This window comes from Pan troglodytes, chromosome 12 (assembly GCF_028858775.2).
Source record: "Pan troglodytes isolate AG18354 chromosome 12, NHGRI_mPanTro3-v2.0_pri, whole genome shotgun sequence".
In the NCBI taxonomy this organism is placed as follows: Eukaryota; Metazoa; Chordata; class Mammalia; order Primates; family Hominidae; genus Pan; species Pan troglodytes.
In genome coordinates this window covers 39,394,198-39,420,384 of record NC_072410.2, presented here as the reverse complement: position 1 = coordinate 39,420,384, position 26,187 = coordinate 39,394,198, and the positions used below count along the sequence as shown (strand labels likewise).

The 26,187-nt window shown below is 34.9% G+C and overlaps 1 long non-coding RNA gene across 4 annotated transcripts in view; it reads right to left on the bottom strand.

Annotated features, from left to right (window-relative positions):
• The window catches only part of LOC134807806 (uncharacterized), a 415,718-nt gene that overhangs the window by 205,780 nt on the left and 183,751 nt on the right, over positions 1 to 26,187 (bottom strand). For 2 of the 4 annotated variants that reach the window (XR_010149082.1, XR_010149081.1), the window contains exon 2: positions 20,702 to 20,832. The exons of the other annotated variants lie outside the window; for them this stretch is intronic. This is a non-coding gene — a long non-coding RNA (uncharacterized LOC134807806). The remainder of the gene's footprint in view (positions 1 to 20,701; positions 20,833 to 26,187) is intronic. 4 annotated transcript variants of the gene reach the window in all.

Genomic DNA, 26,187 nt, shown 5'->3' with positions numbered 1-26,187 from the left:
CAATACCTTGCTGTCATTACTGAAGTAAAACATTGTACGATTTCTTCTTCATATCATTCACCTTTGTTTCTTTAATACCACATGGCCCTAAAGGTCAAGCAAATCTGACTTTTTCTGGATAATTTTGTTGTAGGAAAGAGAAGGTAGTTGGAAAAATAAATGTTTCCATATAGAACTATGCTTTGTCACGACTTTACACTCAAAAGATAAGGATCTTCAGAGCAGGATGATGTCACATGTTTCACTGACTTTCTCGAAATAAATTGCTTACTAAATCTTATGGTAAACATACATGGAATCGATCAGACAGCTTAACTCTTATGTAACTATGACACAATGGAAGACTAAAAAGAACATTCAGGAGCAGCTGTTTCACAAATGCTTCTAATTTTACTCTTCATCTCAAAGCCATTCATTTAAAGTTCCCTGAAAAAAGAAAAGTGGTACTTACTGTACCTCCTGCATGTAGCTGGCTACTATCCACCTTGTAGTTCTCATGGAGACTTTCATCCAAGTAAGCTTATGTTTTTTTGTAAAGATTAATTAGTTCTGAAAGTATTCTGGTAGGCCTGGTACATACAACGCAGATGTGAGGAAAATACTGAGGTGGAACCGTTTATTCACAGTGCCTGGCCTACTATTAAAAATTAAAAGCCAAAAAAAAATCACCCCACATTCCTGATTTTTACTAATATATGGTATTTTGTGAAAGCCAAATTTTTTCCTTATAGGTCCTTAATTACTTCTACACTTGTGCAGTAATATAATGTCTTTGAGACCAAAGGAAAGTCAAGGAAATTTCTTAGCCATTGGCGGGAAATCAAAGACACAAACCAGCTACAACCAACTTTGTCCATTATTTTCCTACTACAATTTACAAGATAAACTGTGTTCGCATGTAGGATATGAAGCTGAACAATACACAGAGTTGTTGGTTTTCAATTTTTATTTAAAATTGGACTAGATACAGACTACTGCACAAGGCAGAAAATTGATCTTCTCTATAAAAAATTTTTTAAAAACCTGGTAAAATCATCAGCCCTTATTTTAATAGCCAGTGCAGTAAGTTTTGAAATGAACAATACTGTTGTGCTTTTATCAGTTCATCTTTCATTTCTATTACGTTTCAAATTTAGGAAAATGTACTCCCATCTGTGTACGATAAAATGAAAATGAAGGACATGCACGGTGGCTCACACTGTAATCCTAGAACTTTGGGAGGCCGAGTGGGTGGATCACCTGAGGTAAGGAGTTCGAGACCAGCCTGGCCAACATGGTGAAACCCCATCTCTACTAAAAATACAAAAATTATCTGGGCGTGGTGGTGGGCACCTGTAATCCCAGGTACTTGGGAGGCTGAGACGGGAGAATCACTTGAACCTGGGGGGCGGAGTTTGCAGTGAGCCAAGATCATACCACTTCACTCCAGCCTGGAAAAAAGAGCAAAACTCCATCTCAAGGAAAAAAAAAAAAGAGAGAAAAAAAAAAAAGAAATGAAAATGAAAAAAAAATGTAGGGGTCGTGTTGAGAATTATTCACAAAATTATATACTTAGTGAAGACCTGCCAGTAGATTTATAATCTGAAGTTGAGACTGCCTTCATGAACTGTATGTTTTGTGAGTTCTGGGATTGTAAAACAATTTTAACATTAATCTTCACCAAACAGAAAGATAGAAAAGCAAATGTCCTTTATCAAATGACCCGATAGTTATTAAAGAGGGATAAAATGATTTTGGACAACAAAAACAACTTGTGTTATAATTTATTATATGCTTTTACATGCATTATAATCCCCATAAAACCTAGTGAGGTGGATATCATTTTTATCACTGCTATTGTCCCTCAAATTAACTTAAATGATGAGAGAATATTGCTTTATATACACATGAAATATAATTTATGTCTGAATAATTCCATTTGTCTCCATGATACAACTCTTTTCTCCAGTGCCAGTTGGACCTATAACAAAATTTCTGTACATCCAGACTGTATTTAAACCAGAAATACAAAAATACAATAATCTATGACTCTCAGCCCTTGCACTTGAACTAGTTTCCTTCTAGATATTTAAATGTTGACACGAGTATATACAGACTACACCAGAACTGTGCTCTGGGTAATTAAACACTGTGATCTCTGTATTCCCAGGAATTCCTATAATCCCTTTGGGCATCAATATTAGAGATTACACAAATTTCATCACTGGGATTCTGTCACATCCTCTATGGATATCAGCTTTTCACTAGTGCCAGAGTCTATTCTATAATGTAACTTAGTTATCTGAGTTCAGTGTCTCTCCTCGTCATCCAAGGCTAGTTACTGCTTCAGACCAGATGGGCACTTCTAGCTCTTAGCACCATTGTTTTTCTACCTACTGAACACATGAATGGTCACTGTCTAAAAAGTTCTTCTGCCTTCACCACATATCACATTAAACTCTGGATATTAATATGAGCCCAGATTGTGCCACCATTTACTACATACACGTTCTGACTTTCACCCTTTACCCCCCTACGGCAAGACGACTACTGATGGGCATCCTCCCATCTCTCTTTCTCCCCTCTCTGCTCTATCTTGGTCATTTGATCAATTTGGCTCATTTAATCTGTGCTTTGATCTTAAAACATAAAGCAGCACATTATCTTTCCTGTGCAACAGTGTTTTACCTCTCTAAATTTTTGGTCCACTTAGTTATTCTTGTTATTTTCCTTCTTTATTTTAGATCTCTAGCTTTATAATCAAATAGTTTTATATGCCCTAGATTCTTTTTGTTTCTCAACCTCTTGTATCTCTTCATTTGTCTATTGAGCTTTATCTTCCTACTTAGTATTGAGCCTATTTATTTCTCCAGTTATATTGTTGTATATAAGGTCACTTAATATTGACCCAATTTATTTCTTCGGTTTTATTGTTGTATAAGGTAATTCTCCACTCCAGAATTTGTTTTAAAAAATCCTCTTAGATATACTAGCACCCTCTCATTCACAGTGGAGGGGAACTAGGACCCATTTCAGGGAGCCCAGGTTTCCTGATGGTTTGCTGTCCATTTGATGTCAGGAGTAGCTCAGAAGCTCATGTTTTGCACTTGATTATAGTGATCTCTTGACAAACAAACCAGAATGGAGTTATTTGTGCTAAGTGATATATAATCCTACTGAACTTTAAAATGGGCCAATTTTCCAAAAAAAAAAAAAAAAAAAACAGATTCCAGTCAACGCGAGTCAGAATAATAAGAAAATTCCCTCTCTTTAAACTTTGAAACAGCCAATCTGCTTTATGTTCTTTCATTCTCCTTTCTTCAGCCCTCTTCTGCTTATAAAGCCAAGTTCCTCTGCTCAGTTCATTGGAACACTCATTCTATTGTATATAGTAAAGTTATTCCCATTATAGAATTGCAAATAAAAAACAATTAAAATACTTAAACTAAACTTCTTATAATTTTGTCTTTTGACACGTTATTGCAATTTTGAGTTAAAAAGTAGTATGACAATTTCAGCATATTATAGAATCTCAAGCAATATCAGATATCCAAAAAGCCTATACTCTCATTTGATTAGAAATTAAAGTAGATAAAAGGCCTCATAAATTGTATCCCATCTACATAAATACATTCTGATGCCATTTGGCCTGTACAATGTCACTTTCATTTTTCTTCCCAGTAGCTTTGACATAGAATTTGAATGAGCTCTAAACTAAAGCTTTGTCATGTTCTTATATAACATCCTAGTATGCTCTTTAATTTTTATTTCTTATGAGCCCTTAGTATGGGATGAAATTTTGAGGCTATATTATTTTAGTTAAGATACCCTATAATATTAACATAGACATTGCATGTCTTAGATTGGGATATTTATCACTCCAGAACAAACAAAGTTAACCAATGTCCAGTCCCTCCAGGACAAATTAATATCCATAATTGAGATGCTGCAGTTGTTCAAAACCCTATTCACTTCCACACTGATTGTTGACTAGCAATTCTGAAGCAACCCCATATCATTGTGCCAAAAATTATTGCTGCAAAAAGAATGTAACTTTGGTTGCCTTGATCTTGGTCACAGTCAATAAACCCATGCAAATGTAGGAATTGCTATGAGGAAGATAAAGCAACTCTATCTTTGATGCTAATCTGCCATGGTGACTTTTAATTAACCCCTATTCTGGGAATGCCTTCTAAAATTTCTATTTTATCCACTATTTCTTGTATAAGTGTAAGTACTTACTGTAAATCCTCCCCTTAGATCAAAGTCATCCTTGATATTATTGTACTTACCATGAATTTTGTCTTTAAGCAATTTTCCTGCTCCTCCCTTCTGAAGCGGGTATACACTTCCCTGGGTCTAGGGGGAAATGGTATGGGAGTATGGCGATTCATCTTATCTTCTGTTTGTCTGAGATATGGCTTCTGTTTGAAAGTTCCTATTCAATGTTTTGTTCTGAGAAATTGGATATATCAGCCTGTTTCTTCAGCCTCTCAGCTTCCTTGGCCTTTGGAGGTAGGTTTGCGTAGACTTCACTGCAGATCATGATAAAAATAAAGGTTTCTTTTAAAACACAGAAGAAACACCTCAGAACAGGTGGCATTCCTTGGCAATTTGTTCGGATCTCTGTATCCTGGATCATGTGACAAACACAGATATTCAGTTCTGGAATGGGGTGTGTCTGAATTAATTGGAGAATTTATTGTTCCACCAATTGCATGCCAATCAACCAATTATGTAATGAGAATGCTCTTATGTCTATCATTGATTGCCTGATTGGGGCAAATCTCCCTGGGCAAGAATGGTAGGACCATGTATTTGTGATTAGCATAATGATAATTATGAAGATAAAGCTGGCTAGTTATAATGACTCTTTCAGATAAATATTATTACACAGATAACAAAGCTTAACTTGATGCAATTGCTGACTCCATTCTGAAATCATGTCAATATCCAAGTGATTTTAATCAGTCCATGAAGAATGTGTTACTAAGAACAAGTTGAGTCGTTTTTCTGTCAAGTATTTGCTAGATTAAAATCCCAGGAAATAATTTTCTTGTTGATGATGAGACTAAGTAGGAGTGCATGTTCCAGTGTTAGGGGGAAAGACTGGAAGTATAATAACCTAACAGGTTATTCCTGCCTGCTCCACAGAAAAAAACACTTCACTGAGACCATGGTATTGCAGTAAAGAAAGAGTTTAATTAATAAGAGGCTGGCCATATAGGAGAGCTGGAGTTATCACTCAAATTGTTGTCCCCAAAGGCTTGGAGGTTAAGGATTTTCAAGGATTGTTTGGTGGGCAGGGGTTTAGGGAATGGCTGTGGCTGATTGGTTGGGGATGCCATGATGGGGTGTGGAAAATGATTCTCCTGCATTGAGTCTGCTTCTGGGTGGGGGCCACAGGACAGGTTGATTTATGAGTCATGAGTCTAGGTTGGATCTGTTGGGTCAGTGGGTTGCCAGAACAAATACATCTGATAAACATCTCAAGACGAATGTTAGGTTCTACAATTGTGATGTTATCTATAGGAGCAATTGGGGTAGTCAGAAATCTTGTTGCCCCCAGTCACATGACTCCTGAGCAATAAGGTATTATAGAAAACACATCCACATTTTAGCAGAATTCAGGCCCCTCCCATAATCCTGATCTTATGGCCTTTTATGAGTCTTATAAATACAGTTTCAACCCCTGAACAAAACGAGAATTAGGTTTAGAGAGAGACTGTCAACATCTTTGCTTAAAAGTTATATTAAAAATGAAATTCTTCCCATGATTAGTTTGGCCTATGCCCCAGAATGAGCGAAGACAACCAGCCTATGAGACTAGAAGCGAAATGGAGTCAGCCATGTTAGATTTCTCTCACTGTCATAATCTTTGCAAAGGCAGATCAGAAGGGTGAAAAATCTAGGGAGACTGGACTTCAGACTTGGATAAAAGAATAAGGTTCATGTCTGTCAGCCTGACGTCAAAGAGAGGAACATAAATACCCAGCTGAGTGTTACACTTATGAGGATGCAAAGAGATCTCTGCTTGTTAGTCCACTCACAGCACTCCAAGGCTGACTGCGTAAGTCTCATTGAAGAGCCTACTTGCTGGTAGCAGGGAGCTTTATGCAACCCCAGCTTAGATCTCTGTAAGCTCTGGGCCTGAGTTTAGTCTCTAGCTGTGCTGACTCAGAAAACAAAACAAGCTTCAGAGTTAAATGTGCCTGCATATGACTCTCATGTCTGCCACTTTTTCCTGTGTACTTTGGTCGAATTACTTAAATCCTCTAAAATTGCTTGTTTTTTAAATTATTTTAAATCTCAACTTATTGGATTGTTTCAACTATTAAATAATATATTTTATGTAACATACTTTGCAAAGTGCCCTTAAAAAATAATGAAAGGTCATTATAGTAGGAATAATAATAATTTTAATAGTACTAGTAAAAGCAATATCTACCATTATTACTATTTTGTTGAAAACATAACTCTAGCTTGTTATTTATATTTTTCCCATTGGTAGCAATTTTCACTGCTAATAAATCTATGACATTTTTCTTTTCTAATGCCATGGTTAACTTGGTATTCAATTATAAACACTTAAAATTTATATTCTCCTTCATTATACAAAACTTCCAAAGTAAATTGTATGCAACAGTAGGATAAAATTTGCTACTTTCTCAAAATGCTATGTAGCAGAATATATGGATTCTTTCTTTGTTTCTATTTCTATATTACATCCACATTATATTATTGACTTATCAATGTGCATCTATAGTGTGACATTGTTAAACGAATGCTTAATCAAAAAAGAGCAGAGCTATCATCCCTGGCTTGCCTCAGGGTTAACTTTCCTGTCAAAGCAGAGAATTGGGTGAGTTCATGGTAACAAATCGATGAGACCCACGGTTTAATGATTTTATGGTTTTTAATGTGTGGTGAAGTGTTTTGGGAAATACAAAGCAATAAATAAATGTTGCTGTTTATTGCTGCTCTTTGTAACACTTTGGCTTTGCTATTATTTTCACCATATGAAAGTGGAATTTTTCGTGAATCATTTCAGAATCTCGAGGAGATTATAATAGAAAAACAAACAAAAAAGTAGTATTCAGAAATGCAACAACTAGCCCTGTGTTTACAAATTGCCAGTTGTGTGTTATCCTCTTAACCACACCATGCTTTGTTGTCTCCCTCTGCAAAGAAAACATAATAATCCTGTCTTGCTCAAGTCACAGGATTGTGGTTATTATCAAATATGCTAATAAATAAGTGATTCATAAATAATACAGTTGTGTTAAAAACGTCAAACTCAAACTTCCTTGCTAAGTTATTAACAAACAATGAAAATACAGGTCAACCCACTGTGACCTTCTCTTTCTACTTGACTTAATTCCCATTTTCTCTACCTACTAATGATACAGGATGGGGGAAGGGAAGTGTTGGGAAGGGAAGGACATGGTCCCTTCAGATGACAAGGAAGGGAGGTAGTAATCTATCTCCCTTCAGATGATAAGGAAGGGAGGTAGGGAAGTAGATTTTAGTAATCTAACATAGTATAGGAATAACTGAAGAGTGGATATATGGAGATAGAATGTGTACGTCTCCTATAAATATAATATATTTTTGCAGGTTTTTTTTAGTAGAAGCTGGGTAGCACTTCATTTTAGTTTAAACTTTTCGGTGAAAACCTCCATGACAAATTGGCTATATAAATGATTAAATATATATTTTAAATACCCAATATCTAAATTTTGATTTAGGCTGCCCTTTCTTTTCAGCCCTCTCCCCTTTGTAAAGGACGATGTGAAATATTTCATGTGAGGAATGCCTATTAAAAATTATAGAAATTACTTATATTAGATAGAGTTCCCCATATTTCAGTTTAACACTAAAGACTGAATTTATTTTACATATTTCAGGCAGCCCTATTCCCACTCCCTATCAGTCAACTCTCTATATCAGCGCAGGAATGAATGGAGGAAATACTCCTTTCTGGATAATCTCTGAAATAAAGTCACGGTACTACTCCTTTTGCAAGTTAATCAACGTGAAAATATTTAGTCTCCTCTTCTTATGCCTTAACTAAGAACCTCTTGAAACAGACTTTCTGTTACGGTATCTGCTTGAAGTTAGCCGTTAGAAGTTATTTTTTCTGACTTTTTGCACTTCTTGATCTCAGCAATATATCCATATGTTTTCATTCTTCTCTCTTTCTCTCCCCTTCTTCTTATCCCCTATCTTTTCTTTCTTCCTCCTTCCAATTCTTTTCTCCTCTTTGTACTTCCTTCCTTGTTTTCTTCAACATGCAATTATTTATTTCATCATATATTTAACAAATAATTAAATTATTTACTACCTGACATTTTCTACCAGCCAGCTATCTTAAAAAATGAAAAATGCCTAACTCACAAGAATGTATTATAGGTTAAAAAATAATTTTATAAGGAGGGGTCAGTTTTACATACAATGCTGGAAGCTTGTATATTCATAGATCTTTGTAGCCAAAAGCCTATCAATATATTTCTTTTTATATTTGGCCAGAACAAAATTATTGTTGTGATATGGGAGGGAGTAATAGTGAAAAAGAAATAAACTCATATGAAATAATAAAGAGGGTTAAATTTATTCTGCATTATTTACAAAGTCATGGGCAGATAATAAAAAACAGAGTGAACATGAGATGAACATTTGAGGTAATATTCCTGGCATAGGTATGAAGGACTGAACAAAGGACAGTGGAGACTAGAGGATTATTTCGGAACTTATTATGAAAATCCAGAGAAGAGAAGATGAAGACTTGAGTCAAGTTTGAGGTAGTGAAAAAGATAATTCAAATACAAGTCTGTAGAAATCAGTGACTGTCCATTGACTGAATGTAAGAAGTGGCTGAGGAGAGAAATACATGACGTTCCAAAATTTTTCATATAAGAAGACAAAATGAATGGTGCAACCATTGCTAGCATTTAAACAACTCAGAAAAATAAGGAGAAGAAAGATTTGGGTTCACAGATGATGTATTCAGGTTTGTTAATTATTGTGATAGATACAGCCAAAATAACATTTATCTCAACACTTTGCTTTATTCATTTCTCTTTTACATAATGTTGTTTCTATATTTGTCCCATCATGGCAGAGTAGCATAGGCATAAAGGTTCATATCCCAAAGCCAGACGGCCTGATTTTATATCCAGGATCAAAGGTTATAGCTTGTATGAATGGGGGCAAGTCATGTCTCTAGCCTGCTTCAGTTTACTATCTGTAAAAAGGATCTAAATATATAATTGGCAATGCCTATCTCATGCGGTTGTAGTGAGAAGTACATTACTAATATGTGTAAAAAGCTTATATAATTGTGAACTATTATTACTATACATCTGCTCTATTACATCTGCTCTATATTTTCTCAATACATCCCACTGAAATATTTTCATTTACATAACTCACATTGTTTTAAACACAAATTAATTATTGTTGCCCATCCGTTCCCCTGAAAAATGCCTAGCTATGAACAGTATTGTCTGCACCTTTACTTTCTGTGCAGCATTATAATTGGTATTTTATACATCCTATAAAAATGTATTTGTCACATACATGTAGTAGCCCATATGATTGATAGGAGCCATAGAGGTGAGAAAGGATGTTAAGTATTAAGAATAGACTGTTTGAATCAATTACCCTTGGGGAGATGGAACCTAGAATCATCTGTATTAGAGTGAGGTTTGAAGTGTTTGAATCAATTACCCTAGGGGAGATGGAACCTAGAATCATCTCTATTAGAGTGAGGTTTGAAGACCTCAAATTCAGGGTCTTAAGTCAAAATAATTTTGAATTTCAAAAAGAGGGCAAAGACAAGAACCTTATTTGAAACGAGTTCTAAATGTAGAGCATTGCATGGATAGGGAGAGAGATGGTCTCTGAACTAGAGATGGAAAGTGAAGAAAAAGCAAATAGAAACCAAATCGGAAGATTTCAATTGTCAGCAAACGGCAAACTGAGTATTCTGGGAGCAAATCCCTGCTACCAAATAAATAGAAATGCTAGATAATATATTTTTAAGAAATGGTTATAATAAATGGATAGCGAGTGAAATGACAAAGTAAGAGAACTTTCCAGGCCGGGTTGGCGGGAGGAAGAATAAATATGAAGAGGAAAACACAAAACTGAGGGATATGCCTGAAGGTATTTGTAATATCAGCAATAGAAAACTGGTGTTTAACTACTACTCCTGGAATGTTAATAATTCTTTGAGCTCTTCAAAAATAGAAAGCTGGAACTGAAAACTCCACCTGAACACAGATCTCAGAATATTTTTCTTTCTATAAAACAATATGATAGAAAAAAATAATAATTCTATCAGCAAAGGAAAAAAGCCAACATTTTTTCTCCTTGTCTTAAATTTAAGTGAAAAACCATATTGAAAACCAGCCCCTGGAATTCAAAATGCAGCTCTGCTCTCATCTGCATTTAGCATTTCAATGTATAACACTTGCACAAAGAAGAAAATCCCAAGTCCATGCATTAATTTAAAATCTGTTGAACTTGGTAATCTGCAGAGGATGATGTAAATCTGATATGGAGAAAGTAACCATAAAACAAATCCCTTGAGATGCCCAATTAACTTCCTAAAATTCTAAGTTCAAGCACAAATATTTGTGTGTGTGTGTGTATGTAGGTATGTGTGTACATATAGAAACTTGTCCCCATAATTTTGACTTGGAATAAATAAATGATCTTTAGACTTATCTTCTTAGAATCTACATATATTGAAATAGTAAATAATTATGGTTAATATATTTGAAGAAAAATACATTTATTATATGTCTGAGAAACAAGATTATATGTCTAATAAACAAGAAACCATTAAAAATGACCAAACATATTAAAAAGAAAATTGTAATAGTTTTTCTAGAAAGGAAAAATGAAATCAGTGAATTAAAAACACCTCTATAAATCATGCTGCTATAAAGACACATGCACACGTATGTTTATTGCGGCACTATCCACAATAGCAAAGACTTGGAACCAACCCAAATGTCCAACAATGATAGACTGGATTAAGAAAATGTGGCACATATACACCATGGAATACTATGCAGCCATAAAAAATGATGAGTTCATGTGTTTGTAGGGACATGGATGAAATTGGAAATCAACATTCTCAGTAAACTATCGCAAGAACAAAAAACCAAACACTGCATATTCTCACTCATAGGTGGGAATTGAACAATGAGAACACATGGACACAGGAAGGGGAACATCACACTCTGGGGACTGTTGTGGGGTGGGGGAGGGGGGAGGGATAGCTTTAGGAGATATACCTAATGCTAAATGACGAGTTAATGGGGGCAGCACACCAGCATGGCACATGTATACATATGTAACTAACCTGCACATTGTGCACATGTACCCTAAAACTTAAAGTATAATAATAATAAAATAAACAAAACACCTCAACGAACAAAATAGAAGCGAATTAATAACAAGTTTAAAAAAAGACAATAAATAACACAAAATACAAGCAAAATACACAAAAAAAGTGAAAAATTTAAGAGATAATGGTAATGACTGTGGGTGTACTGGAAACAATATAAGGCACCAAACTTCAGATTCAAGAAGTCTAGTGAATCTCCACAAATAAAAATAAACAGAAATTCCTGTCTAGGCATATCAGCCCCGAAAGTCTTAGGAAAATCTAGAAAGGGAGAAGAAAGAAGATGACTGGCAGATTTGCATTAAGATGATATATTAACAGCAAAAATATTTGTCTGAACACAGTGGGAAAATAACTTCAAAGTTATAAGATAAAATTACCATGTACTATTAGTGATATGTTCTATAATTTAACAACAGGAATTGAGAACTTACTACCAGCAGACTTTCGATTTAAAAAATTCTATAATTTTTTCCAGGAAGAAAATAAATAATCCCAAAAGAAAACTGTGAAATACAAGAAGGAAGAGTCTACATAGAAAAGTGTAAAAGTTTAACACCAGCAAGTGTTTATCTATGGATGAACAAAACACATTCAACAAAACAAAAAAGACTAAGTGTAAGTAGATGCCAATAGTAGCATAGAATCCATCAGTGGAATACTGAAATACTAAGCATCCTAAAGTCCTTAAATTGTCTTAAAGTTGGATAAGAACAATGGATAAATTTAGATTTCTAAGTGGTATCTTAAAATTTAAAGGTAAAAATAAAACGATAAAGTAAAACAGGCAAATAATAGTTAATACAGATGAGGGACAAAAATAAGTAAAAAGGTAAAACTATACCAAAAAAAGCATATAATAAAAAAGAATAGATAAGGTATTCAAAATGCAAATCAACAAAATAAGTTGACAGGTTTTAAACCAAATATATGATAGTAAATTGGGTTTAGAAGATGTTCTTAATCCAATTATATATATTTAAAAAGAAAAAAATATAATAAATATTATCTAGAGGAGTAAGAGAGTAGAACTATTCCCTTTAAAATACAATACAATACAGATATGTCTTCTATTACTGATTCTATTTATGGTAGTGGTGGTTTTAAGCAGCAGAAAAAAATACATGTTTTATTTATGTATCCCCATGGATATTTAATTTGCCTGCAGAAGAAAAAAAAAGGTAATCTAAATACAAATCATTAGAAGTAATAACTAATAATAGCCACAGTATTTAGTATAAAGATAAACGTATCTTAGGATTAAGTGTATGATAAAATGAGTAAGTAAAGAGATAAAATAGGGAATCTTATGCATCTACAGTTGAGTTTAAAATATTGTTTCTAAAATGATACCAATTAAATAGTCAGACAAAAAAGATACCTAGGAATAAATCTTACAAAAGATGTTCATAGCTTTTACGGGGAAAAAAATGAAGTTACTGAAACAATAAATAAAACCAAAATAAATGGTGCAATACATTATAATTATATATATGAGAAGACAGGATGGAAATGATGTAAATTTCTCATATTAATCCATAATTTAAAATATTAAAGTATTATAAGTTTGAGAATCTAATAAGCTTATCCTAAATATTACACAGAGCAACACAAAGTCCAAGAAGGACAAAAATAATTTGAAAACAAACAGGGCTGATGAACTCATCTTACCTGATATCAGCTAGAAAAATCAATAAAGTGAGGTATTGGTGCAATGATAAACAAATAATTTGAGTGGATTACAGACACACAGAGCCCATGCATATATAAGTATTGGTACATGCCCTTTGTGTAGTTCAACACTGAAGCAAAGGATGAGATTTAAGAAAATGGTTGTGGTACAGTTGTTTCTGAAGCTTAAACCACTTGGGAAAATCAACTGGTCTGGATTAAACCACTATATTCAAAAGCCACCTTTTGTAAAAAATAAAATAATATAAGCATTTATCTTTATAACAGGAAAATAGGGGAAATGCTTTAATTAGGGAAAAAACAGCCAAACCATAAAATGAATATCAATATCTTTGACTTTACCTCATACTTCAAAACATAGAAAAAGGTAAACAATCAAACACCTATAAACCAACAGAACAGAGAAGAGAGAATCCAGAAATAAATACATCAATTTATAGTCAATTTATTTTTGACAAAGACATCAAACATGCATTGGAAAAGCACACCCTCTTCAATAAATAGGTCTGGAAAAATTTGATATTCACATGCAGAAGAATTAAAATAGACCCCTATCTCTTACCATACACAAAAATCAACTCAAAATGGACAAAAACTTAAAAGTAAGACCCAAGACTATGAAACTATTAGAAGAAAACAGGATAAATGCTTCATGACATTGGCTTTGGCAAAGATTTTTTTGGATGAGACTTCAAAAGCATAGGCAACAAATGCAAACATAGATAATGGGATTATATCAAGCTAAAAGGCTTTTGCACAGCAAAGGAAACAATCAACCTGAAGAGTGAAGAGAACCTGTAAATTTAGAGAAAATGTTTGCAAACTATTCATCTAACAAGGGATTAATACCCAGGATATACAAGTAACACAATAACTCAACAGTAAAAACAAACACACAAACAAATAATCCAATTAAAAATGGGCAAAGGATCAAGCATTATATTCACCTGAATTTAGAGGGCTACTTGGTTCATTTCTTTCCCTGGTAACTGGACTTCGATAGTAGCAACAACATACCACTGTGTCCAGAAGTTAGGAATCCACCTGGGGACTCGAAGAATGATTTTAAACCCTAAGTCTATGAAAGAATTACCAATGTGACAGAGGATAATAACAAAAATAGCCAATCAGTTGTTTTCTTTCTCTTCTTTCAGACTCTAATGGACTATCTTTTCTATCCCATTCAGATGTTTGTTGTTGCTTTAGGAAATAAAGTTTCTGATTAGTGTTGTTGTTGTTGTTTTAAATGGGCAAATAATCAGAATAGACATTTCTCAAAAGAAGACACACAAATGGCCAACAGGTACATGAAAACTCATGAACAGGTACATGAAAAGCTGCTCAAAATCACTAATCATCAGATAAATGCAAATGAAAAATGCATTGACATATCTCATATCAGTTAGAATGGCTAATATGAAAAAGATAAAAGTAACAAATGCTGCCTAGAATGCAGAGAAAAGGGAACTTTTATACACTGTTGGTGGAAATGTAAACTAGTACAGCTATTATGGAAAACTTACAAAGATTCCTCAAAATCTAAAATTAGAACTACTCTATGATTGAGCAGTGCCACTAGATATCTATTTAAAGAAAAGGAAATTAGTATGTTGAAAAGATATTTGCACCCCCACGTTTATTGCAGCACTATCCACAGTAGCTAAATATGGAATCAACCTGTATCCATCAACAGATGAATGGATAAAGAAAATGTAATATGCATACATAATGGAATATTAATCAGCCATAAGAAAGGACCAATTCCTGCCAAACCCAGCAAGTTCCATCGTTCTATAGCATTGTATGGTGACATTAGTTAGCATTAACTCATATTATTTTTTCAAACAGCTAGAAGAGAAAATTTTGAATGGTCCCAATACAAAGATATGATAAATGTTTGATGTGCTGTTATGCTTAATGTCCTGATTTGATCAGTATACATTGTATACCTGTATCAAAATATTACTCTGTACCTAATAAATATGTAAAATTATTACATGTCAATTAAAAATTTTAAAAAGCAAAATAACTGTCACCTAGTCAGCAGAAAAAAAACAATAAGCACAAAAAATTCTGGGCATGGGGGCTCACGCTTATAATCCCAGCACTTTGGGAGGCTGAGTCAGGAGGATCACTTTAGCCCAGGAGTTCAAGACCAGCCTGCAAAACAAGCATTCTTTGATTCTACATTTTTTTTTTTAATTAGCCAGGTGTGGGAGTGTACACCTGTAGTCCCAGCTACTCAGGAGGCTGAGGCAATAGGATCACTTGAGCCCAGGAGTTTGAGACTGCCATGAACTATGATTGCATCACTTCACTCCAGCCTGGACAACAGAGCAAGACCCTGAATCTTAAAAAAAAAAAAAAAAGAAATAAAGAAAAGAAAAAAGAAAAAAAAAGAAGAATAGCCTCAATTTGAGGGACTATATTTATGACACATTTAAATAGTGAAGAATAATTACCAGAATTATATATTAATATATTTTCTCCTACATTTTTCCTGATAATAGGAAAAAGGCAAACAACGTATTAGAAAATCAGCAAATATACATGAAGTATTTAACCTTATAAGAAACAAGGATGGCAGAATGACCAATCACATATAAAAGTTTTTCTCTATTATTTTTAGCAATTTAAACAACACAAAATAACGATGAGACATATCTTTTTAAAAACCAACATACTGAGAAAAAACTGAAATCTGACAATAACAATTATTGGTGAGGGTACAGCACAACATGAAATTTTATATGCTACTAGGAGAAGTATAGTTTGAGATAGCCATTATAGTGAACATTTCCTCAAAACCTATTATTACTTTTATTATTACATTCTTGTATTTTTTAAGCATAATTCTGAATGGTTGAATTCAGGGAGGTAGGATGCTGGGTATGTGATTGCTTAGTACAAGCAGTTGCTGAATTATTTCTTTGTATCTAAGAGGTGTGGTATTAGGTAAGTTTACGGGATTTAAAGAACTCCAAGTGAACCAACATAGATGTACTTTACATAATCACTATATTTAAATAAATATAATTGAATATAAAAGCTCATTACTGAAAATAACTCTGCTTAGCATAAATCATTTTCTGAAATGAAGACACATAATCTCTCACGTGCTCTCCCTGCCTCCCATTCTAAGCTCTCTTGAGATCACTTTCAAACACTGACATGTCTGATGATCTTAAAGACTTACTTATACTAGCTAATCTCCTGGGTTCTGGAGTGCCTATTTGTGTGATGTGCCTCCATAGGAATTATTTAAACTAATTTTGCAGACATAATAAATACCATAAATAAAGGCAGAGTTTAGCTGTTCTTTTTAAGCTTTTGTTTTCAAATACAGAAATGCCCTTTTTTTCCTCTTCACTGACAATTTCACTATGTGCTCACTTCCGAGGCTTTTATATAATAATACAAATTATTATGCACACAAAAGCAAGATGAGATAGTATAGCCACTATAGCCTATATTTTTTCTATTTTAAACTGGAGCACAGCAAATAGTTTTGCTGAAAACAGACAAAATCAAAGAATCATAAAATTACTAGAGCCAGCTATTGAAAATGTAAATGTGATAATCTAATTGTAATAATTGGTTAGCCTCATTTATAAATGAGAAGTCTGAGCTCTCACAGCCACTTAGTTCAAGAGTGAAAACCATGTAGCAAGTCCTGCTGCTTCCCCTGGAATCCTCCCACTGCACATCAACTCCCTTGAGTTAAATTAGTATTCAACTCAGTATTTTACTGGATTCAATAATTTGCTTGGACTTAACCAGAAAATTCAGTCAAGAGGGTCTAAACTAAAAAAAAAAAAAAAAAGTGGTATATTAAAATTTGGCCAGCACTCCTAAATATTGATGAAACACCTGAGTGGGCAGTATAGGTAAAAGGGGTCATAGACTATGAGATAATTTGTACACTTCATGGGGCTTGATAATATGCATGACTGTAAACATTACAGTTTCCTCAACTGTAAAATTGGTGCTTACACACAGAGCCTGTTCAGAGTCCAGCAGGCATGTGATTTGTGAGGGTCCTACACTCACTGATAAAGCATTCTTTGTCCTTTTGGGTCTCATCAGTTCTCAGTCTCAAACTTGTTTAGGGAATGGAACTGGTAAACTAGTGCACTTCTTTATATTAGGGTACAAATGCTTTTTAAGGGATTGTCATTTTCGGTTGTCACCTTGTCACTTTCAAGATGATTTTGCAGTTTGGTTGAGAATAAAATGTTAAACCAAGAGAATAAATAATGATAGTGTGTGAGCTATAAAGAAACAATGGAGAGAAAAAATTTAAAGTAATCAATATAATAATAAAAATATGCAATAGAGATGTCATCCTATTTTCATATCCAGAAAGATCATATATAACAGTGTATATAGTCATTCTGTCCATAATTAAACTACTTAGTCAGATTAAAAATATATTTTTGAATATCTAATTATGCCTTAAGCTTTTATAGATTGTATTCTCCAAGAAGGGCACAAAGAGAGGACAAATACCAGTTTTAAGGAAATGATAGAACTACTAAGCTTATTTATGATTTTTGCTCAAGAATTATAAGACTGGGTTGGGCATGGGGGCTAACACGTGTAATCCCAGCACCTTGGGAGATGAGGTGGAGCATTGCTTGAGGCCAGGAGTTTGAGACAACCCTGGTCAACATAAAGAGACCCCATCTCTATTAAAAAAAAATCATAAGACTGGAAAGCCCCTTCATAAGGATAGTGACTGAACAGAATTAGGCATAGGATAGAGGTTGGTGTAAAATAAGGAAAAACACAAAATAAACTTAAACTTTGGACTGACAGAACCTAAATCAGATTTACACCAATCGGATTCCTTGATCCTTCTGAGTAAATCTAATTGAGAGTCGGAAGACCACATACCAGTGATAACATGATATAGTCAGATATCGTGATATAATATGATATCAGGGAGACATTCATGATAGTATGAATATATGATATAATATATGATACCAGTGATAATATGATATGAGTTAGATATCATGATATAATATGAGCCAGGGAGACATTCGTGGGCAGTAAACCAACTTGACCTCTTATTAATTCAAAGTCATTAGAAAATTGTCTTTAATTCTCAATGTCTTCACCTGAAATGGAGATATTTATCTAAACAGTGAGACTTGAGGAGAACTTAGCTTATATGCAAAATACATGGTAGTTATTTGTCAGAATGTTGGATAGTTGACTATCATTCTGCTTGAGAATGCAGAATTGTGTAAATGGAAATTAACGGTGCCTACGTAGGATTCTCAGCTGGTGAGATCTTCCCACTGAAATCCTCAAAATCTGAAAGACACTCAAAATACTATTCTCTACTGCCTTAGTATAGTACAACTACTAAGTAATTATTTGGGAAACATATTAGTTTCTCCCTTTATCTTTAATAGGCCTCTGGTTTTATAATACATTAAGTTCCTAGTATATTAGTGTGCAAGAGACTATAGTATATTTTTTCTTTTTTTGTTTGGGACTGAGAGAAAAAAGGGGGAGTGTGTGAAGAGCAACTATTTTATAGATCCAAAAATACTTATATTATTCACATTTTGACATGATTGAAAATGAATTGTGCTTTACAATTTATGGTTTCTTGCAATTGCTGACAGATAGGAGGCAGTCTAGATTGGTTGATATTCTTAGTGTCAAGAGTGTAACCCATCCATGCTTCAGTCAACAAACCATTTAGGGTCTACTTGAGAATGAAATATCAGTGCTAATTTTCATCTGTAACCTCTGTTGACAACATCAAAACTCACAGAGTAAGATGTTAACACATCTTGGAAGACATGATGCAAAGAGCAAGTTTTTCTAAAATTCATCTGGAAAATCAACTCACTCTGGTGATTTGGAAAATTAGTAAACTGAGACCTGAACCTCCTTCTTATCCCAGCAGGATGAACTCCATCTGTGGTAAGCTTTCCATGGATTTGGTGGCTTCTTCCCATCAGGGTAACATCCCAAGGGTACTAAAACCTCCAGGTGTTAGGCAACTGGCATTTCCAGACAAAATTTGAGCTGACACTCAAATCTAGACTACCTAGTCCTAAAGCCATCTATTTGTGCTCCCACTAAGAATGCCATTTGTCACTATTGCCCTTTGAGAAGTGGGAATAACAGGATGAAGAAGGTTCCCTCCACTAGATCACAGACCCACTCTGCATGTATAGCAGAGCAAAATGTCCCTGGTACTTCTCTCAGTGGGACAAGAGGAAGAGTAGGAAGCCTGATTCTTCTCATCTTTAGGAGTCTTTTGCTTGCAAATTTCCCATGGAAGCCTTTTCCTTCTGACCTTATATGTGATAGTGAAAATTTCTCAGAGTCTTAGCTGACTGCAAATTAACCTATTTTATAGAAAATAATAACTTAGAGAAAATAGTGGAGCGTTGACCAAGGCTGCATCACTAATGGTATTGATGGAACAGAGGATGATCTCATAAGCAAGATAAGTATGACGGAGATTCCCTGCCACAAGATTTGGGTTTTGACTGTGAAGAGGCTTTAGTTATACCTTAGTAAATTATTTTGCTAAGAATTTATTTTGTGTATGATTACACTTATGTTTAAATAATTGTAAACATATTCATTCAATAAATACAAAATAGAAATGCTAAGAGATTTTTAAACAACGTTGAGTTATGGTTTAACCTGAAGCCTTATTATTTCTTAGTGACTCAGAAAATTTGAAACATGATTATACTTGGTAGCATCATAAATTTCAAGAAATACACAAAAACCCTATGATAAGGAGAGTAGCAACCTCAACAATATGACCACTTTCATTTGTAAATAATTCAATTTTATTAAAATAATTTCAGGGTCATGGTGCCCATTTGCACTCAAAGCACATGTTGTAGCCACCGGCAGAGCAGAGACACCAAAAATTGGAACAAATAAATGATAAAGATTTTGATGTTAAGAAACATGAAGTAATTATTATTGAAAAAATCAGAATTGCTAGATATCCTAACAGTAATGTTGAAACTAACTGCTGATTTAGTTATATGTAAGTATGGAGTTAGAGCAGATGAGGCATGGTAATAATTTGACTGTATATGCATACCACTAAAGCTCTTTAATCTGTGGTTTCTACTATTTCTAGAAAGCATTTGGTTTATGATTACCCAAACTAATAAGGTAACTGAAAGGAAAGTAGAAAAATAAATGCTGACCTGCTAAAATTACAGAGATATAAATTAGATGTATCTCCATGGCAACCTTTTCCCCCAAACCCCCATGCCCTTAACTCATGCCATCAGATTGTATCTTACAACTCAAATATTTTGCTTGCTCAGAGTGGTCTATGTTAGTGTACATTCCCAGATATTGAGAAGAGAAAATTAGAGGCATTGCAAAAGTGATAATTCCTAGCAATGGCTATATCCTCAAACCCAACAAAATGAAATAACAAAGTTATTTTTTTTTTCTTTTTACCTATTATTCTACTTCCCACCCAAATCCCATAGCCTTCTTCTGGCTTTCTTATTTAGGCTGTAATTGCTTTTGTATAATTCTTAAATTTATTTTTCTTATGGAAGTTATTTTGGCTTATTGACCTTTTTTATGTTTATTATTTCTTACCTTTTGGGCAATTCGAAGTCTTCCCTGCCTAATCTATCAACTTCAATCTTCATAATGGTTATTTCTCTGGAGTATAGTTGTGATTACACTAGCTAGTGTTTCTCATGAAATATATGACATATTTTCATAGGCTGAAAAAACAGAAAAGATAATTGATTTTATGTAACTCAAATTTCTATGAGTGTTTTTGTTTGAGTGTCAAGAATTCAAATCACAACCCTATCATTAACTACTATCTGTTTGATTTTGGGAAATTTAGAAATTATTTACCAGCTTCTCATGTGTTCACACATTGTATTGTTTTTGATGATCGTAGGTCTTTATATTAGTGAGTACTTTTGGAATGAATGTACACGGAAACAGGAGCAAGTTTTTGGCATTTTGGCAGTTGCTGCCACTGAAACAGGGCTTGAATCTCAGAACTCCAAGATGTGCATTATCTACCCTAGTGTGGAACTGTTCTCAGGAAAAACCTGATCTCAAGATGCATTAATCAGAAGGCTAATAGGAGGACTGGTTGGGATTCTTAGCTTTGGGGTACCCCATTATCCCTTACACTCAATAGCACTATCAAAATATGGTACAGAAACTTTCAGAAAATAAGGTCGTTTCTGGATTAGCTCTCTCCATCCCTGGATGAAAGAAATCTGAAGGCAACAGACGAGTGTTTTCCTATATTCTCAGCTATAGGACTGTGGAGTCTAAATGACTATAGAATCTCCAGTGTTTCATCATTATTATCTGATGCCAGATTAAATAGATGTGGTGTGGGTGTGTGTGTGTGTGTGTGTGTGTGTGTGTGTGTGTGTGTGTTTGTCGTGTTTAATCCAGCAATGATTATAGAGCTTCTCAGGCCAAGTATCTGTTATTTTCAAAACACAATTGCAAGTTGAAAGGGCTAAGTTTTCAACCTTACTTCAGTATAGATGAAGAGGTATCTGCTCCAAATTAACAACACTGCAAAGAGTGTCAAGATGTTTTCACTCTGGTGGATAAAACCTAAAGACTTTCTGCACTGTAGATTTAAACTTGTCCAGTGGCAGAACATTCTTTATGATACCACTAAATTTTAAGTACAATGGCTCTAGCAATGACATGGTTTACACGAGCAATTCCCCTTTTACAATACCTGTAAAAACTGTGTTAAAATGTGAATAATCTGGACTAATGAGAACTAATTCCTTAAATAAATAAAATCATGATTTTCCAAAAGGGCTCTTTATAAAACATGCTTACAATTACACAATGAAATATTGAACCATGTGAATATTAATACTAGGAAACACAATAATCCTACAATGTGCAACTTGTTCAGATATTTATGCTTCATAATAGTCAGTAATGACAGGTAAAACATGTAAGTAGCTTTTGATATCCGTGGTTATAGTATAAAGAGTGTTGTTTTCTATTCATTTGTGGTGTCAGTAGTGTTAATAAAATCATTTATGCAAATAATTTTACAAATACAGGTTTGTATAGAATAACACATATAAACTTATAGAACAGATTCTCTAAGTGCTTAAGGGACACTGAAATTTGAGATTTATTTATAATCTCTACAAAGCCAACTAACAGACTGTAATTATGATTTTATGTCCTAAATTTTTAAAAAATCCTAAAAATGCTAGTGATATATAGAGTACAGTTTGAAGATCAATTTTTACTGTTCAAAGAAATTTTACTTGGCTTACCACATTTCTTCTTAGAAAATATCCCCTTGCAGCAGGTAGAGTTGGTGTTATTTACAGTTTACATTACATAGTTGATGGCCAGAGAGCTACTGTGTACAAGAGGTAGGGCTTGCCCCTTGACCTGACTCCCAGGCATCTGTGCTTTCCATTGGAATCATCTTTGTCTGACAACTCTGCTGGAAACCTTGCTGGCCAGAGGAAGATTTTGAATGACTTTGGAGATGATACAACAGGTGATGTTCACAGAATAATCCTCTGTAATCATCTGCCTGTTAGCAGTACCTCCATCTCTCCCCTTCAAGAAAGTCTATCAGAATGTGAATCAGGAAGATGCTATTAGAGTTTGATCTGGTGAATCTCTCATATTATTACCTTAAAATTATTAATCTTCACTGCTTTGAGCACCAAACATTTTCCCTTTGGACACTAAAATAATGAAATTTTCATTAACCAGTGTTGGGAAGTAGGAGATTGGAAAATCAAGACTTCTTATTACGGCCTTTAAAGAAATGCACCAAGGCTTCAGATGTAAGTTGGGGAAGACTTTTAAAATATAAGCAATTTAGATGATAGCCTTTTTTTCCCTTCTATCACCATTATCTGTTGTCCCAACCTAGAATAACCTTGGAATTTGGTAAAGAGGAGAAGGAATAATTGGGCAGAGAAGAGGATGCAATGGACCATCTGCCCTCCAACTCACACTTCTGGACTACAACCCGGTGGGAGAAGGGACAAGATACCTGGGGAAATTTAAGGGAAAATAACTAGTCCTACCTCAGTCCAGGCAAGAATGCCTGTGCTGAGCACATAATTTGCACGAGTGATTCTCAATCTTTTTGATCTCAGGAGCCATTTTCTTCTTTGAAAATTATTATTATTATAGATCTGAAAGAGTTTTATTACGTGTGTGTGTGTGTGTGTGTGAAATTAAAACTAAGAAATTGTTTAAAACACAAGAATACGTAAATACTCATTTCATTAGTCACAAAAGTGATGCGATTACATGGCGTGTAGTCTCTGCAAAATTCCAGTAAAATCAGCATATAACACCTTAGTATTATTATAAAAAGGATTCTGACCTCACAGACCCCTGAAAGGGTCTCAGGAAACCTCAGCATTCTCTAGACCATTCTTCAAGAACAGTTGCTATAGAGGGCCCTACATGTCTCTGTCTCTCACACATGCACACGCACACACACACACACACCTGAAACATAGATACCATTTTCTGTTTTTGGTTATGTGAAAAAGATTTTAGAAAATTTGGTGACCAAATGAGTACTACAGGAAAGCAAGGTGAATTTAGGACTTATCTTTACCCTAGAGTATACAGAGCTCAGACCCCAGGAGTGTGAGCTCCATACATCAGGCCAGGAGTATGGAGAAATCCACAGCTTCTGCCCTGACAAGGCAGAGAAAAAGATCTTGCTTTGGCTTAATATTAACTGTCTACAATCACCAGAGCCATTGTCTAGGTAGACTGAGTTCATCAGACAACAGAACATGGTGCGTCTTCCTTCCTCTCCGTTAGATTTGGGAGGCACTTAGGACCACTTGGAAATACTGGGTCAGAACATTTAGGTAAAGAGCAGGACACATCTGCTTGATTCAGGTACCCAAAAACCTAAATCAGGTATTAGTCCATTCTCAGATTGCTATAAAGAGCTATCTGAGAGTAGGTAGTTTATAAAGAAAAGAGGTTTAATTAGCTCACGATTCTGCAGGCTGTACAGAAAGCATGGTTGGGGAGGCCTCAGGAAACTTACAGTCATGGTAGATGATGAAGGGGAAGCCAGCGCCTCTTACATGGCTGGAGCAGGAGATGAAGCACCTGTGAAGAAGGAGGTGCTACACACCTTTAAACAACCAGATCTCATGAGAACTTACTCAATATCAGGAGAACAGCAAGGGGGAAGTCCGCCCCCATGAGCCAATCACCTCCCACCAGGTCCCTCCTCCAACACTAGAGATTACAATTTGACCTGAGATTTGGGCAGGGACACAAATCCAAACCATATCAGTCCCTATCCTGGCTGTAGCACACCCAGTCACTATCTGGAATCCTCAGCTCAATTCAGCTTTTGTTCTGCTCTGTCCCAAGGGATCAAAACTATTGTTCAGGGCTAGGTTTCCAGAGATCAAGACTCCTTCGGCCTTGGTTATATGAAGGCTGTCATAAACATCACTCTCTTCAGACCTGGAGTAGGAAGAAGACTATGGACTTAAAAAGAAAAAAGAAAAAAAATATGTATCTTCTAAATATTTTGTCATAAGGTATGTGGGTACATTTCTATACTTTCCCCAAGCCCATTAATATTTTGACAAGAAGGCAAGACAATTGAGAGGCTATTTCCTCCCTGATGTGTGTGTGTGTGTGTGTGTGTGTGTGTGTTTGTGTGTGTATTATATATATATATATTTTTGAGACAAGTTCTCACTGTTGACCAGGCTGGAGAACAGTGGTACAATCTTGGCTTACTACAGCTTCCACCTCCCAGGCTCAAGTTCTTGTCTCAGCCTCCCTAGTAGATGGGAACATAAGCATGCCAACACATCTGGCTAATTTTGGTATTTTTGTAGAGACAGGGTTTCATCATGGTGCCCAGGCCAGTCCCAAACTTTTGAGCTCAAGCAGTCTACTCGCTTTCATTTTCAAAAGTGCTGTGGTTGCAGGTGTGAGCCACCATGCCCATCCCCTGATACTTTTATTTTTAGTAGTCCTGCTGTGCCCCCCAACTCAACAGAAATGGTGCTGTCAAAGAAAATGATGGCAAGGTAGATCTGGATGCAACATTGACTAGGGACCACCCCCGAAATTTTTTCATGGCTTTGAAGAGATTTGTTGGAGAGCCTAATTCCTTGTAAATAATAGGAACTAGGAGTGACAGCAACATGGCCACCAAAATGCTACCAGACACAACAAATTTTACAGTGCACATTTCCCATTTTCTAGATGAAAGCAAATCTAGAGTAAGCCTCCAACCAGGGACATAGAGGAAAAAGTTGAAACTTCAGAGTATGGCCAATGGCAGGACATTTATGTAGGGGGCTGGATTAGCAAGGGAAGCCTAGTCATGAGGGGCCCCATCTCTCCAAAGCAATCACAGTTCAAAGCAAAAATCAAAAGAACTGCCAAGTTCATCAATTGTGGTAAGTACAGAGAAGTAACCAGGGGTCATACATTTTGCTCTCTCTGTCATCATGAAGTTGTTTGATTTCTCTTACACAAAGATGCCACTTTTGGTAGAAGAAGATAGAAGGGAGGACCTGGAAATGAATATAGTGTAGTTCTGGAAAGATACCAAATAAGTCATAGAATGACTAGATTAGGCATCCTATGTCTTCCCTTAAGAGAGTTAATAATAAATTCATTAAATAAATGTAAGAAAAAATTACTCTTTTATTCACTGGAGGTGGTCACTGTGGAAATTTCTAATTATGCCATTAGTAACATTGAATCTTCTTTAATTTATTCAAAATCTAAGAGGTGTTAGTTAAGATACAATTTATGAGTTAGCTCTTAATTAAAACATTTAAAAAGAAGCAAACAATGCAAAGTATTGGAGGTAGAGTTTAGATTCAATAAAATAAGAGTTATTTCCCTGGATATGTGTTTTCACTAATGCTGACTTTTTCTTTTCTTTTCTTTTCTTTTCTTTTTTTTTTGTGGGAGAGGTGAGGGTTCTGCTGTTGAAGATGGTTTTACTTCCCCATTAAGGATAAGTCCAGCTTATACATTCCAGTGCAGTTATAATAAAAATCTCAGCATACCCAACACATTGAAGCAAAAAGTTT